The 10,122-nt window shown below is 30.5% G+C and overlaps 1 non-coding gene across 1 annotated transcript; it reads right to left on the bottom strand.

Annotated features, from left to right (window-relative positions):
- Positions 1-9,201: 9,201 nt before the first annotated feature.
- On the bottom strand, positions 9,202-9,308 carry LOC139865299 (small nucleolar RNA R71). Its single transcript, XR_011764825.1, has one exon. It is a non-coding gene; the product is annotated as a small nucleolar RNA R71 (small nucleolar RNA).
- Positions 9,309-10,122: the final 814 nt, after the last annotated feature.

Below are 10,122 nucleotides of genomic sequence, written 5' to 3'. Positions count from 1 at the left end.
AAACGAGACATATATGTAACGATTATCGTTGTAACGACATTTAATGTATATATATCATATTAAGAGATATTCATACATCATATTATCATGATAATATAATAATTTAAAATCTCATTTGATATTATAAACATTGGGTTAACAACATTTAACAAGATCGTTAACCTAAAGGTTTCAAAACAACACTTACATGTAACGACTAACGATGACTTAACGACTCAGTTAAAATGTATATACATGTAGTGTTTTAATATGTATTCATACACTTTTGAAAGACTTCAAGACACTTATCAAAATACTTCTACTTAACAAAAATACTTACAATTACATCCTCGTTCAGTTTCATCAACAATTCTACTCGTATGCACCCGTATTCGTACTCGTACAATACACAGCTTTTAGATGTATGTACTATTAGTATATACACTCCAATGATCAGCTCTTAGCAGCCCATGTGAGTCACCTAATACATGTGGGAACCATCATTTGGCAACTAGCATGAAATATCTCATAAAATTACAAAAATATGAGTAATCATTCATGACTTATTTACATGAAAATAAAATTACATATCCTTTATATCTAATCCATACACCAACGACCAAAAACACCTAAAAACACTTTCATTCTTCAATTTTCTTCATCTAATTGATCTCTCTCAAGTTCTATCTTCAAGTTATAAGTGTTCTTCATAAATTCTACAAGTTCAAGTTTCATAAAATCAAGAATACTTCCAAGTTTGCTAGCTTACTTCCAATCTTGTAGAGTGATCATCCAACCTCAAGAAATCTTTCTTACTTACAGTAAGATATCTTTCTAATACAAGGTAATACTCATATTCAAACTTTTATTCAATTTCTATAACTATAACAATCTTATTTCGAGTGGAAATCTTACTTGAACTTGTTTTTCGTGTCATGATTCTGCTTCAAGAACTTTCAAGCCATCCAAGGATCCTTTGAAGCTAGATCCATTTTTATCATTTCCAGTAGCTTTATCCAGAAAACTTGAGGTAGTAATGATGTTCATAACATCATTCGATTCATACATATAAAGCTATCTTATTCGAAGGTTTAAACTTGTAATCACTAGAACATAGTTTAATTAATTCTAAACTTGTTCGCAAACAAAAGTTAATCCTTCTAACTTGAATTTTAAAATGAACTAAACACATGTTCTATATCTATATGATATGCTAACTTAATGATTTAAAACCTGGAAACACGAAGAACACTGTAAAACCTGACATACGCCGTCGTAGTAACACCGCGGGCTGTTTTGGGTTAGTTAATTAAAAACTATGATAAACTTTGATTTAAAAGTTGTTCTTCTGGAAAAATGATTTTTCTTATGAACATGAAACTATATCAAAAAATCATGGTTAAACTCAAAGTGGAAGTATGTTTTCTAAAATGGTCATCTAGACGTCGTTCTTTCGACTGAAATGACTACCTTTACAAAAACGACTTGTAACTTATATTTCCGACTATAAACCTATACCTTTTCTGTTTATATTCATAAAATAGAGTTCAATATGAAACCATAGCAATTTGATTCACTCAAAACGGATTTAAAATGAAGAAGTTATGGGTAAAACAAGATTGGATAATTTTTCTTGTTGTAGCAACGTGAAAATTGGTAACAAATCTATATTAATCATATCCTAGCTAACTTATATTATATTATACATGTATTCTAATATATTATGTAATCTTGGGATACCATAGACACGTATGCAAATGTTTTGACATATCATATCGACCCATGTGTATATATTATTTGGAACAACCATAGACACTCTATATGCAGTAATGAGGGAGTTAGCTATACAGGGTTGAGGTTGATTCCAAAAATATATATACTTTGAGTTGTGATCTAGCCTGAGACGTGTATACACTGGGTCGTGGATTGATTCAAGATAATATATATCAATTTTTTTTCTGTACATCTAACGTTGGACAACTAGTTGTAGGTTACTAACGAGGACAGCTGACTTAATAAACTTAAAACATCAAAATGTATTAAAAGTGTTGTAAATATATTTTGAATATACTTTGATATATATGTACATATTTGTTATAGGTTCGTGAATCGACCAGTGGCCAAGTCTTACTTCCCGACGAAGTAAAAATCTGTGAAAGTGAGTTATAGTCCCACTTTTAAAATCTAATATTTTTGGGATGAGAATACATGCAGGTTTTATAAATGATTTACAAAATAGACACAAGTACGTGAAACTACATTCTATGGTTGAATTATCGAAATCGAATATGCCCCTTTTTATTAAGTCTGGTAATCTAAGAATTAGGAAACAGACACCCTAATTGACGCGAATCCTAAAGATAGATCTATTGGGCCTAACAAACCCCATCCAAAGTACCGGATGCTTTAGTACTTCGAAATTTATATCATATCCGAAGGGTGTCCCGGAATGATGGGGATATTCTTATATATGCATCTTGTTAATGTCGGTTACCAGGTTTTCACCAAATGAATGATTTTTATCTCTATGTATGGGATGCGTATTGAAATATGAAATCTTGTGGTCTATTGTTACGATTTGATATATATATAGGTTAAACCTATAACTCACCAAACATTTTTGTTGACGTTTAAAGCATGTTTATTCTCAGGTGAATACTAAGAGCTTCCGCTGTTGCATACTAAAATAAGGACAAGATTTGGAGTCCATGTTTGTATGATATTGTGTAAAAAATGCATTCAAGAAACATATGTCGATGTAATATATTTCTATTGTAAACCATTATGTAATGGTCGTGTGTAAACAGTATATTTTAGATTATCATTATTTGATAATCTACGTAATGCTTTTGAAACCTTTATTGATAAAATAAAGGTTATGGTTGTTTTAAAAATGAATGCAGTCTTTGAAAAATGTCTCATATAGAGGTCAAAACCTCGCAACGAAATCAATTAATATGGAACGTTTATAATCAATATGAACGGGACATTTCACTATCTGTATGAAACAACCCAACCCGTATTAAACTCGAGTAAATTTTTTTTAAAATAATAAACCATTAGCGCCCAATTAAACGGTTACAAATAACCCATTTAACAATATCACAAGTTTAATGTTTACAAAAGGCACGAAAGCCATTAATCAAATGTAATACAAGTTCGACCCACTAAAATGATAGTTTTAATCCAAACTACACCCGAGCATGGTTTGGGGCTAAACTACCCAAAACGCTAGGCCGACTTCAAAAGCTTCAACAAATAATTCAACATAGGGAACTAGTATCCAACAACCCCCTTTCCCTTCTACGCACCTGCATCTAAAAAAAGATAAACAACGAGAGGGGTAAGCTAACGCTTAGTGAGTGAAATAATTATACACATGAATATATAATCTATCTACTTGCATTCACTTACACAAACCGCACACAGACTAGCAATTCGACAACCATGCAAGCATCATGCATAACGACTATCCGCACATTTACAACAAGCTAGCCAAAACAATAGCATATGGTTCACAATTAAATATGCTAAATACAAAATTCACACAACCAAGGTTAACCAATTGTACAAAGGAATGGTACTCGAATTTTCCATCGGTGTTTATAACAACCGTTAGTGTACAACAACATATATCTCTAACCCTTGGACAACACATATCCGTTCAATAAACCGTTAGTGTACAACAATATATACCACCAACTCGGACAATGCATATCCATTCATAAAAACCGTTAAGGTACAACGACATATACCACCAACTTGGACAACACATATCCATTCACACATATACATACATCATATACATACATGTATACTTATCCCACTCACCTTAACGCCAAGGTGATGATTAAAGTCCGCAAGCTTCAAAGCAAGTACCTAATTCATTAAGTACACATTTAATACACAACTAGTTTGTGACAACCCGGAAATTTTCAACCAAATTTAAACTTTATCTTTATATTATTCCGACACGATAAGCAAAGTCTGTTATCCGGAGTCTAAAAATTTTCGAACTGTTACATTTGACTTTCGACTGCTTCTGACGATTCACGAACAATTGTGTAAATAAATATGTATATATATATATATATGTGTATATATATATATATATATATATATATATATATATACATACATATATATATACATAATAAGAATTTGAATATACGATTTAATTGCTTGAACTACATAAGTAAAATAATATACCAGATAATATACTTGTTATTACAATAAATCTATGTACATACATATATGATTTCAATACATAATTAATATTGTATGTATATTATAATATATATAAAATGTATAAATATTAAATGTTGAAGATATGTTATATATATATATATATATATATATATATATATATATATATATATATATATATATATATATATATATATAACATATTAAAAAGGAGATATGTGATAATGCTAAAAACGAACATATATTTCATAGCATTATCCTTCAAGAAAGACAAGCTTTTAGTTGCAATTGTTCTATTTCCAAGTAATATTCATTTAAATAATAAAAGGTGAAGACAAAAGACAGATTCGACGATTTGAAGACGCAAACTACCAAAAAGCTAAAAAGTACAAAGTACAATCCTAGTGGTTCAAATTATTGATGAGAAACGTCCAAAAAATTACAAGAGTACAAGCCGCAAAACGCAAAGTACAAGATATTAAATAGTACAAAAAGACGTTCGAAAATCCAGAACCGGGACATGAACCAACTCTCAACGCACGACGCAACGGGCCTAAAATTACAAGTCAACTATGCACATGAATATAATATAATATATATATAATTATATATTATATTATATAATTAAATAAAACGTCGGCAAACTAGAAAACAAATCATTGTGAGCTGGCCAGGGAAGCCATGCGATCGCATGGCCAGCAAGACCAAAATCCATGCGATCGCATGGGATGAAAAGCATGGTCAGGTCTATAAATAGCACAAGAATTCGACGAGTTTAAGTACACCTTCATTCACTGATCTCTTACTCTCTCTCTCAATTAGATTTATATTTATTTTATAATTATAATTTTAATATTAAGTTAATAATAATAAGGTTATAGTGGCGAATGTTTTAAGTTTGTAAGTCGAAATTCTGTCCGTGTAACACTACGCGATTAATACTCATTGTAAGTTATGTTCAACCTTTTTAAATTAATGTCTCGTAGCTAAGTTATTATTATGTTTATTTATGCCGAAGTAATCGTGATGTTGGACTAAATATTAAGACTGAGTTATTGGGGTTTGGACCATAATTGGGGTTTGGACAAAAGACCGACACTTGTGGAAATTGGACTATGTGCTATTAATGGGCTTTATATTTGTTTAACTGAATGATAGTTCGTTAATGTAATATAGAGATTTACAATTCGAGGTAATTATAAATAACCACCTACACTCGATCGGACACGATGGGCGGGATATTTATAAATACTAATAATCGTTCATTTGACCGGACACGGGGATGGATTAATAGTCAATGGACTCATTAAAACAGGGGTGGATTACATACAAGGATACTTGGTGTAATTGTTAACAACGTATTAAAACCTTGGGTTACACGCAGTCGATATCCTGGTGTGATCATTAACAAAGAATTAAGACCTTGTTACAGTTTAAATCCCCAATTAGTTGGAATATTTGACCTCGGGTATAAGGATAATTTGACGAGGACACTCGCACTTTATATTTATGATCGATGGACTATTATGGACAAAAACCAGATGGACGTATCGAATAATCCAGGAAAAAGGACAATTAACCCATGGTAATAAATTAAAATCAACACGTCGAACATCATGATTACGGAAGTTTAAATAAGCATAATTCCTTTATTTTATATCTCATCGCACTTTTATTTACTGTCATTTTATTTATTGCACTTTTAATTATCGTACTTTTAATTATCGCATTTTTATTTATCGTCATTTACTTTACGTTTTAAATTAAGTTATATTTATATTTAATATTTTACATTAGGTTTTAATTGTGACTTAAGACATAAAATCGACAAATCGGTCACTAAACGGTAAAAACCCCCTTTTATAATGATATATATATCGAGTTATTTCTATAACATATATAATTAAATTATTTATTTAAATCGTTATATATATATATATATATATATATATATATATATATATATATATATATATATATATATATATATATATATTTATTTATTTATATAAATATAGTTTAAAATATATATAGCGTTAGACTCAGCTAGCTCCATGTGGAACGAACCGGACTTACTAAAAACTACACTACTCTACAATTAGGTACACTGCCTATAAGTGTTGTAGCAAGGTTTAGGTATATCCATTCAATAAATAAATAAATAACTTGTGTAAAATTGTATCGTATTTAATAGTATTTCGTAGTAAAATATAATCTATTTCGTACTACACCTCGCACACATCAAGTATTTTTGGCGCCGCTGCCGGGGACCAAACAACGTTGAAAGAGAAACGCTATAAAAAAATTATTAGTTTTTAAGATATTTTGGTAAAAATATAATATTTCTTATTTTGTAAAAATATTTTGTTAAAAATACAAAAATATAAAAACATAATAAAAAAAGTATATATATATATATATATATATATATATATATATATATATATATATATATAGGGGCAGGATCAATGGGGAAGTAACCAATCGGGGGGAAGCAAAAAAAAAAAAAATTTTCATTTTTTTTGAATTTTTTTTTCCGTCATCAAGATCACACGAAAATATGAACATTTAGAAGAGACACTTCGTGATGAATGTTATTATTTAGGTGGGAAAACGATAAAAAAAATAACATTCAAGATAATATTGTTCGAGAAGAATATGAACGTTTTTTTCCATGTTTTGTGAAGTAAAATTTAGCCCGATTTATAGTTTAGGGTTTAGGGTTTGGTGTTTTGGGTTTATTCCATAAACCCAAAACACCAAATCCTAAACCCTAAACCCTAAACCATAAACCCTAAACTCTAAACCGTTCGTGTTAAAAACTCAATCTAAATCCTAAATCTAAACCCTAAATCTAAACCCTAAACCCTAAATTTCTAAACCCTAATATCTAAACCCTATAAACCCTAATATCTAAACCCCAATAGCTAAAACCTCAAAATACGTTAGAAAAACACGATAATTGTTATATATTACTTCTTCAGGCGTTTTCCCGCAAAAATAAAAACATTTATCACAAAGTGTCTCTACTAAATGTTCATATTTTCATCTCATCTATAATGTCCGTGAACAAAGTTTTTTCAAAAAACAAAAAAAAAGTTTTTGCTTCCCCCCGAATGGTTACTTCCCTCTTGATCCTACCACTATATATATATATATATATATATATAAGTGTTTAAATAAAAACAAAATATATTTTTTTATATAAAGTATAAAATTATTTTTTTTAGTTCTTAAAAATATAAGTTTATAAATATTACTTATATTAATTTGGTAAAGATTATAAAGTAAAAAGTAAAAAAAAAACAAATTAAAAGTAAACGGGTCTGGTACTGTAGCAGCCCAAGACTTGGCTTGGAACCAGAAGCCATGCGATCGCATGGAGAAACCAAAGAACCCTCATGCGGTCGCATGAGGTGAAAAGAAAGGACTGGTACCTAGTACGACAGGATTAGGGTTACGGTTTATTATTATGATTATTAATTAATTAGTTATTTAGGGTTTTAAATAAATATTAATTAGTTTTAGTTTTAATTAAATTTGTATTTTAAGTTTTAAGATTTAATTAGTTTTATTAACTACATAAATTAATACTTTTATAAAATAATAAGATAAAATTAATATTTTTATAAAATTGTATTTTTTTATCAATTTAGTTTCTTTTTATATTTATATCTTTTTAATCATTTATTCGTATATTGTATATTTTTCGTTCGTAATTAGTTCGTAACTTAGTATTTTGCCGTAGTTACTTTATATTTCTAGATTTTTAGGCTTTGCCGTAAAATCCCTTAAGTGCTTTTTCTGTAGATTAAGATTTAGGCGCTTTAGAATTTTACGACATCACTTATCGCTTTAATATTTAATAGATTTTAGTGCCTATTTAAGTTATTGCCGTTTTGGATATTGAATTCCTTTAAACTTTAATACCTTTAGACGCAAGTTTTAATATTTAGTTTTTAGACTTTTAAGTTTCGACGCCTTACTTTCTTATTATTATTTTTCGACCTTTTATTTTTCGACGCTTTTTGATGCACTCTTTTTCTTTCTCATTTCTACGCTATAGTTTTTAGGACATAGAATTTTCTTTATTTTCTTTAAACTTCGACGGAAAAATTATTTTAAGCGGTTAAATTGATAGACATCCAAAATTTTCTGCTTCGTAGTAATAGTTGGATTTGTTAGTGGTTGAGTTGTGGATTTTTCGACTTAAAGGATCCTGGGTCCCTGCTGCATCTTTTGAATATTCGAAACGTGGGCAAAAGCAGAAAAGTCTATTAATTTGATAACTTATATAATTTTTATCTTTATAACTAATAGGATATTTAGTGAATGCACCGAGCAAAACGTTCACCTCCTGTAACTCGATCAAGACATCTAGACAATATTGTCGCCGTTAATTTTTCTTTAGAATCATCGTCTAGTCGACCAAGTACTCCAATTCAAATTTTCAATAATCCATTCTTTGAACCCGACCTCACAATTGAGAACCCGAAGGATATTCAGGGACAATTCAGAGATCCTGAACCATTAATCATTCCTCTTGAACCACAAATTATACAACCAGAGATTGTCGAGGAAGAAACCATTAAATCATAATCCTCTAGTGATTCAGATTCAACAAACTCAATTATGGAAAATCAGGAACCTCTAAGTATGGAAGCCCGAATGAGGGCCAAACGCATGGGCCAAGGTCATGCAATTACTCAATCAGACATTAATGCACCAGATTACGAAATCAAAGGACAAATCCTACACATGGTAACTAATCAATGCCAATTTAGTGGTGCACTAAAAGAAGATCCAAACGAACATCTTCGAACCTTTAATAGGATTTGTACTCTATTCAAAATCAGAGAAGTTGAGGATGAACAGATATATCTCATGTTATTTCCCTGGACTTTAAAGGGAGAAGCCAAAGATTGGTTAGAATCGTTACCTGAAGGGGCGATTGATACATGGGATGTTTTAGTTGAGAAATTTCTTAAAATATTCTTTCCGGTATCTAAAGCTGTGAGACTTCAAGGAGAAATTGTTACGTTTACGCAGAAGCCAAATGAAACTTTATATGAAGCATGGACAAGATTTGGAAAGTTGTTGAGAGGATGTCCTCAACATGGTTTAGACACTTATCAAATAGTACAAATATTCTACCAAGGATACGACATTACTACGCGAAAGGACATGGACATAGCAGCCGGTGGTTCCATTATGAAGAAAACCGCAACTGAAGCTTACAAAATTATTGATAACACAGCCTCCCACTCACATGAGTGGCATCAAGAAAAAGACATCGTTAGATCATCTAAAGCGGCTAGAGCCGATTCTAGCCATAACTTTGATTCCATTTCTGCAAAGTTAGACACTTTCGAGAGATGAATGGAAAAGATGACTAAAGATATTCACGTAATACGCATTAGTTGTGAGCAGTGTGGAGGACCACATTTGATAAAAGATTGTCTCAGTATTGAACAAACAATGGAACAAAGAGAGAATGTTTCATACATGAACCAAAGGCCTGGAAATAATTATCAAAATAATTATTAACCGCCAAGACTAAACTACAATCAAAATCAGAATTATAACCGAAATGTTCCATACAACAACCAACAAGGTCCTAGCAATCAACAAGTATCTAACAATACTTACAACCAGCAAATCTAACAATACTTACAACCAGCAAAGACCTATTTTTTCGAATAAACCACCACAAACCGATGATAAAAAGCCAAATTTAGAAGATATGATGTCGAAGCTAGTTGAATCTCAAACGCAGTTTTTCACATCTTAGAAACAAACTAATGACCAAAATGCTCAAGCATTTAGAAATCAACAAGCTTCAATACAAAATCTGGAACAAGAAGTAAGTAACCTAGCAAGGTTAATAGGTGAAAGAAAACCAGGGAGTCTACCGAGTGATACAAATGCTAACCCACG

This window comes from Rutidosis leptorrhynchoides, chromosome 8 (assembly GCF_046630445.1).
Source record: "Rutidosis leptorrhynchoides isolate AG116_Rl617_1_P2 chromosome 8, CSIRO_AGI_Rlap_v1, whole genome shotgun sequence".
Classification (NCBI taxonomy): domain Eukaryota; kingdom Viridiplantae; phylum Streptophyta; class Magnoliopsida; order Asterales; family Asteraceae; genus Rutidosis; species Rutidosis leptorrhynchoides.
The sequence above is the reverse complement of the archived record's forward strand: the minus strand, read 5'-3'. Positions and strand labels throughout refer to the sequence as shown.